Source organism: Pterocles gutturalis, unplaced genomic scaffold (assembly GCF_000699245.1).
Source record: "Pterocles gutturalis isolate BGI_N339 unplaced genomic scaffold, ASM69924v1 scaffold20552, whole genome shotgun sequence".
Lineage (NCBI taxonomy): Eukaryota > Metazoa > Chordata > Aves > Pterocliformes > Pteroclidae > Pterocles > Pterocles gutturalis.
Window position 1 is genome coordinate 1,395 of NW_010113302.1, and position 8,106 is coordinate 9,500.

Genomic DNA, 8,106 nt, shown 5'->3' on the forward strand with positions numbered 1-8,106 from the left:
TAGGCATTTGTGCTCTATCACTGATATGAGTGTTGGAGCACTAAGCAAGAGACTCAGTGCTGAAGAATACTCCTTATTTTACACGCAGGGCTGGTTTCTAATTCAGTAAAAATCCAACTTCTTCCATTAAATTTGTTTCACAAGAGTGTCTTTTCAGGTGCTCCTTCTGTACTATATACTGAAGCATGGCTTTGCAGACAATGTAATTGAAAAATGAGATTCTCATTCTGAACACCTTTCGGACTAGAACATGAAATTACAGCACTGTATGAAAATTTTTCTGAAATTCACAGTGCCACACCAGGGGGTAGCAGCAAGTGAAGAAATACCAAGCTTGCATTTTGAGAATGGTAGGCAGGAAAGAAGAATAATCTTCCTTAACCACTGGTATGTTATTTTAATTAAATTAGTATTTAAATACTATAGTGATGTATTTCCAATACTGTACCAGAAGACAAAAAGTTAATAAAGCCATTTGAAAGATTCTGCTTATTCATTGAGTATTTGAGTATTAGCAGTTTCCACTGTAAATAAAACATATTCCAGATATAGCAATATACATGGCATAACATTGGTAAAAATAGTGGAATAAAAAACTTTAAAAATAAAGAACAAAAACACTCATCTATATAAAGGATGTTTCATGAGAACAGTGCCATATAATGGTATTTGATTGGCTTCAAAGAACTCTCAGATCAGAGAGAGAACAGTGGAGATGAGGATTTTTCAATACCATCAGAATATCTTGTTCTTACTCATCCATGCCATGTTCTTTCAGGGGAGAAAGTCAGACTGTCTTGTGATTGTTGTCTGTGATTTGGAGGTCAAAAGTTAGGGCTTTGTACTACATTCACCTATTTTAGAGCTCAGTAGCTCTAAAGCACAATAAAAAACTTTGAGGCCCTGTAAGCACTCATAATGTAAATGGTGCTACATCCAATGCTGGAGTTAGTTACTATATAATGTATTGCAGAACAGTACCCATTCCAGTAAAGTTTACCTTTTTTTAAATCGTCTCATTAAGAAGATTTATTCAGAGGGTCTTGGGAAAATAATTTATGTAATATATGTAATTTTATAATATGTATGTCCTTTGTGGCTTTAGCCATTCATATGCAGCTTCATATTGAAGCATGTAGTTGAGAATACACTGTGAGCACAAGAAAATACATCTGAGAGGTCATTTAACTTTGTTGTGTAGGGTGCAATGGACAGTTTAGACTCCTTTCAAGGACCAGAAGGAAAGAATTTCACCAGACCATGTATAGGAGAGTGACTTCTCGAATGTGTGTTTTAAAATTAAAGTGCATTTGTGGTTTTTCATAAGAAGTGACCTTCATATTGGGGGCTCACATACAAAATGCTTTTAAGACTGTAGAGCTTAGAGAAAGCTATGTAAAGATTTCCACAATTGATTCCCATGAGCTTTGGAACAGGTCCCTAATGGTGAGATTACGAGTTTTCACGCATACTGTGATTTCAAGTGCTGCTATCCTGATTCATTCCCCTGGTTAAATCCACTGGCATTAGGCTCATGCCAAGTTCCCACTTTCCTACATGTTTTTAAATAGCTTTGTTTCAATAAGAATATTATTAACTTTCTAACAGTCACTCTTTTTTAACTCGTGGGTAACTGCGAAGTAGCTGAAGAGATTTGACAGAGTTTGAAAATTATATTCTTATGGAAAACAAGCAAGAAAGTAAATGTTTCAAAGCATTTTGTGTGTGTGGGAAACAGATTGTAATTTATTTTGAAACTTGATTATTGATAACACTGCCAGCATAACCTTTTCTACTTCTTTATATTAAATTTAAAAGACTGCTTACTATGCAAATTAGTCATTAAAAAGAGGTTAGCTCCTGCACTGTGAATCCAAGGTGCATTTTATCATTTTTTCCAATATGTGAAGTGGTTTCTGATCAGGTGAATTTATGCTTGCTTACGATCTTGAGAAGGGTTGTGTATGTAGGGATTAGCAAGGAACATGAGCTGTCAGAGGGAAGGAAAAGGGGACCTGAGTTTGGGCCATGGTGTCTGGCTCAGAGGGAGCAGTGGGAGTAGCCCCTGTGCAGCCCATGGAGCATGGCTCAGGGTTCAAGGGAGCCTGAGCTCACCAACAGGGACCAGCAGCTCCCATGGACCAGGAAGACGGGAGCTAAGCAAGGGAGCAGGGCAGCTCTGGGGAAAGTGCCCAGGGCCAAACACAGCCTAGTGATCCTCCTCTGTAATAAATGTAGAGATAGTGAAATATAGACAATTTAGGTACTAAAAATAGGTTACATAATACTATCCACATTCTGATCAGTTTAAGAGTAAAATCCTAGTTTTACCCCAAAAAACCAAACCAATATGTACAGCTTTAATCACAGTAAAGCATGAAAGCAAACAGCTCCTTCTTTTGGTTTTTACCCTCAAAGATGTCATCTATTGGCAGTGGTCCATGCTGTGTCCTAGCACAGTCATGTCCTATGCCAAAGATTTCCAAACTTGGTGGTGGAGATGGTGGTAGGAGCAACTCCTGGCTTCCTCAACTGCACTTCCTTCATTTCCTCATGCTGTATGTCTCCTTTGTCTTTTAGCCCCCCACTCTATCCCTATACCCACATCCAATTCATCAACTACATACTCCTTTCCAGTCCTCAGTCTCTTCAGCATCCTGTGACTGTGTGAGTTAGATTGCAGCCTTCAGGATGGTATGCCTGTTTTGTCTGTTAAGCAGCTGTGGCAGCTCTCAACAAAGCCTGTTTAGAGTCCTTCAGAGGGATCAGAAAGTGCATGCTTTGCAGGTCCTGTATGAGCCTGCACACAAAGAGTTGGGAGCTATTTCTACAGTCTTGCAGTTCAGACATCTATACCACAATTTGGGAACAGCTGTGGCATATAGCACAGGTTCTTGTAATTCCTGTTGTACAGAAACACCTGCAACATAGACACAGAAGAGGTTAAACCACCACTTTGCAAAGCTCGAAGCCTCTATGTAGATGCTAGTCTGTTAGTAAAGTGTCTCACAGTCTTCCTTAGGAATTGGTAATCCTGTTTCAGAGGGCTGTTTGGGAGAGATGTTGTCCTTTCCTGTAAAGGGGATACTACAAGTATGGTAAGTTCTTTCTCTGTAGCAAAGCACAGATTTTCTGGAGCAGTAGCCTCCATTCACAGCCTGAAAGAGTGTAATGACGGCTGCTCAGATAAATTGAATGTTTTTAAAAACCTGTTCTGAAAATCAAGCTGCCTTTGTGTAAGTGCCTAAAATGGATGCAGGAGCCTAATATTTGGTATCCAAATTAGAGAATTTTCATGTAGTAATGTTAGTGATGTATATTTTGATGTTGGGTTGATCTGAAGAGATCTCTTCGCCTTGTCCCAAAGCATCCAGTTTAAGTGACAGCTAGAAATGGGTTACTTGGAGGGCTATGCTGGTCCTACTGATACCAAAACGTTGCTGAAGAGCCTGAAGGGCTCCTCTGCTCTTCCCTGAAGAAAGAAAGAAAAACCTCTAGCATAGGCGCTAGCTGATATTTTCTTCTGCCACATTGCAGGCTTTGTAGTTTATGACACTTTGGAAAAGAACGCAACGGGATTTCTTTGTAGGGGCTCTATGACTTGAAATGGTAAGTGGCTGTTCAGAGCATCTTTCTGACCTAAAAGCTTATTAAATAGGAGTTACAAAGGACTTGTTCCTTACATTTGTATGTCACAGTGTTTGTGTCACTGTGATACTTACCACATGGGACTTTCTTTCAAAATATTGTAGTTAGCTGACAAACACTTCATTGTTCACTTCTAGTAACAGATAGTGTGGATAAGGAGTAAAAGCCAGAAAACAATGTGAAAAAATACTGAATGAATGCAAAACGAAAGAATCGTATTGGAAATTAAGTCTTCTGAATAATTAATGAAAGATTTCTGGAGGCATTCTTTTAACAAATTTAACGCCATTTTGATTGCTACAAGACATGCTTCATTTCAGTTGTCTGGTGTTCATTGTTTACAAACGTGCTCGTGTGTAAGGAAATGAAAACAATTTTGAACAGAAGCAAAATCATAGTTTTGTTGCATAACTGGAACACAACGTATAATTAACTCTTCAGTAAATTGAGTGCAATGTTTTGATAACATTGAGTTATAGCTTGAAGCTGCTGTATTTCGTTTCTGTGCAATCTGTCTTCCTTTCCATAATATTACAATAGTGTGTCCTGTCTCCATTACCTGTACAATATGCCCTCTCTTTTTCAAATGGTATGTTGAGGTATGATGTCATCAGAACTCATTATTTCATTGCACCCTCTTAATTAATTGTTTTCCAGGTGTTTAAATATTTATGATATGGTGCGTAACCAGCATTTGCAATATTTGCCTTAATCTCATTTGTTGTTTTTTTTTTATCATTCCTGTCATCACACGGTAAGATATTGCAGCACACAGCCAAAGCTGTGTAAAGCACCATTCACTTCTTGAGAGCTGGAGTAATGTTTTTTCCAGTGTGTCTTTGTTCAGTTACATTTATTTTGCTGAATGGTGTACGTGAAAATATTTAAACTATAATTCTGCCTTTGTATGCTGATTAAAAAAGCGTGCTACAAATTTGCAACAAGGTATTAAGCAGACGATGGCATGTTGTTTTCCCTCACTCCTTTTTCTTTCTTACTTATTAACAACTGCCTTTCTCCTTTTTCTGTTGTTTCAGTCAAAGGATCAAGAAAGTTAAGTCTGCCAACAGATCTTAAGACTGATCTTGGTACGGTAGGCGAAAGCCAACAGCTTTAAACTTCCTTACATTCATTGGCAAAACATTTTACCAACTGATTTCATGAGATAACACAATAACCTTGGAGGCTTTGTCTGAAAAGGCTTTCTAAAAACCACCTATTAACCCATACAGTTCTGTTGGCAGCTCTCAGCATTTTGCTTGTTTAATATTCATTGATTTAACATAGACACATTTTGCCAGTCATTACACACTGTGTGTAATATTTTATTATGAAAAGGCTCCAGAGCTTTTGACACACTTGAACCATTATAACTGGTTGTCAGCGATGTTTATCTCTGCCTATAACACCCAATGCATGTGCTAGTCTATTTTCTTTATTTGATGTACAGATTCCATGCCACAACAGTGACGAGATGGTTGAACATGTATATTTTATGGTGTCTTTGAACAGATCAGAAATCAGTCATTTGTGTCTCAGTTCTCTCCTTGAGTCTTACTTCAGCCAAGTATTAAGTACACAGTTTGCTGTAACCTGTTTCTCAATTCTTCTTTAACATTTCAATGGAAATCCATAGAGAGAGCAAAAATTTCACCTCAAAAAACCTAAAATTAAAATTCAGTGTCTTGTGTAACCTAAAAATGTTTGGGGCAGGTCATGTCTTCTTAAACATCCACCTAAAGGGGATTGCTCCTGGCATTTGAGTTGGAATGTGTGGTTCGCACAAAGAATTTTATAATTGTTTTTAAATATTCTCAGTCTCAAGGAGTCCTTTCTAGTTTTGTTCTCATGGGAAGTTTCTCATGTTAGATCACTGAAAAAGCTGTGTAGCCATGCCTCATTACTTTGAGTGTCTTTTTAGAGATAGAAATTAAAGTTGGATCACATCCTTGCATAATGCAGCTGGACATAATTTCTGTCACTCGGAATCATGTGCGTGTATTAACCAATGCGTCACTGTTCCCCAAAAGTCAGGGGAATAAACGTGTCTTCCACGTTATAAATGACTGAGGAACTTAGAGAACTGCTAATAGCTCCTGATAAAGACTGAATAAATAAATGGTGAAAAATCATTGGGAAATTAAATCCAGATTGTGCAGATTTCAGTGTACGGAGTGATTTAGTTGAGATAACTTGCTCCAACACTAACAATGATGTTTCAGAAACTAGGAATTTATGAATAGGCCCCCAAAAATTTGGAGTGGAAAATTATAATTCTGATAATATTCCAAAAAGGTAAAGGAATGATGTAGGCAGATGTAGACTTGTAAAATTAATATTTATCACTAAATAACTGGGCAGCTATTAAGAGGGAAGGTGAATATATAGAGTACCAAAATGGCCATAGGTTGGGACCTAAGGCTAGACCATATTCTACAGATGACTTATTTTTGTTAGTATTATTAACAGTATGTAATCTTGAAGGACACATAGCATGAAACAGATTTAGATCCTGAGTCATAACACAAGAAAAAGATAAATTTGAATGTAAACAAATGGATTTATAGGTTTTTAGAAAAGCAAGAAATCAACATAACTATCAGTGGTGAGGGCTTTACTGTATAATGTAGGAATCAGTATTGAGATTTTATTTTGTTCAGCATCTTGAGACAGACAACTTTTAAAGTCACATATTAAAAAAAAAAAAAAACCAAACAACTACCTTACAGATTTATGTTTTAAAAGAAACCCTAAAAAAAAAAAAACATCTACAAAACCCCAAGGACTGGGGAGCAGCTCAATTATGTACAAAAGGAAAGTCGTGAAAGTTAAACAAATTCAACCTAAGAGCATAGGAGGCATGATGATCCCTCTTAAATGTATGACATATGTAGGGAAGTTTGAAGATTAATGGAATGCATAATCCTGTCTGTGATTTTTATTTCAAAACAGTTACATTTCTACCATTCCTCTATTTACCTGTAATCGTTATTTTTTACTAATGTAGAACAAGTTAAAATAAAAATAAGTCTAAGAAGGTCTATTTCAACATCCTGCAGAAACTAGTGGAACTCTATTAATTTCAAAAGCTTCGTACAGACCAAGAGATATTATCAAATTGTCATTTAGACATTCTCTTTGTTGTTACTGTCACAGCTGTTGGGTATTCTGTACTCATATTACCAGGAAGCCTGCTGGATTGCTAAGGGTAAAGCATGTGGAAGCAGCATTTAATGTATAAGCTGGCAGTTGCTCATGGCTAGTCAACTGCAGAGGAAGGTTTAAAAAAAAAACAAACCTCAAAGCAACAAATAAACTGGTTTCAGTTCTCTTTCATGGCTATCTTAGAAGGGCAGAAGACTCCTGTTAATTATTCTAGCCATTAAAACTGTGCTAAATTATAAATTGTTTAGTTTACAACAGGCTGGAAAAAGCCTCTGTATGTAAGGAGATACATTTAAATGAGAGTTCCTGGAAAAGATGAAGAATAATGTCTGCTTTTCATTCACTTCTGCTCCAAAATGTCCTGGCAGAGCTCTTAGACGTTATTTATCTACTGACGTTATTTATACTCTCTGACCCACGCTTCTTTTAAAGATATTCAAGTCACCACTTTTAAATGATAAGGATATTGTACATCTATGCCACTGGCTCTTATCTACTGTTTAGCTGTTGCCTGAGATTGTACCCATAGTCTGAATATTCAGGGAATAACAATACTCTCTGACCCACGCTTCTTTTAAAGATATTCAAGTCACCACTTTTAAATGATAAGGATATTGTACATCTATGCCACTGGCTCTGGATCGTAGCTTTTCATAGAGTGCTGATTGCCTGCTCTCAACACCGACTGCAGCTAATTGGGAAATACATTAGGATTTGGCAGCTTACAATTCTGCTCTCTTCTTACGATCTGGCTCATGGAATGTCCTTGCTTTCACTTTGCTTTTAATTGTAATAGTAGAGGTCAAGTAGAAGTTAAATCTATTTCAGGTGGAGGTGCTGCCAGTACTGAGAATTGCTTGGGGACCAGTTTGCTAGTATTTAAGGGAATAATGTGTGATCCTATGACTGAGGGTGTTCTAGTTAAACCTTGTCAGGATTTTCATGACTTAAAGGTACTTTGAGACTCCAATTTGACCCTTATATGACGGATAATTTCGTTGACTTCAGCATCTTTTTATTTTGATGTAGTGATTTATTACCCATCCTTGCTGAAGAATGTCATCTCTGGATGCTGCATCTCCACACAGAAATGTGAGAATATGCCATATGTGGGGAGACACTGAAACTTCTTGATAGTTTTAACTACTGCAGATCATAGTAACCCAATGTTTATCTGAGTTGGCCAGAAGGAAGATGTCACATTGCTGTTTCATATACTATACATTTTCCCTATTATCCTTCAGAGGCAGCTCTGAATGACAGCATATTTATTTTTGAACCTAATACTCTTTC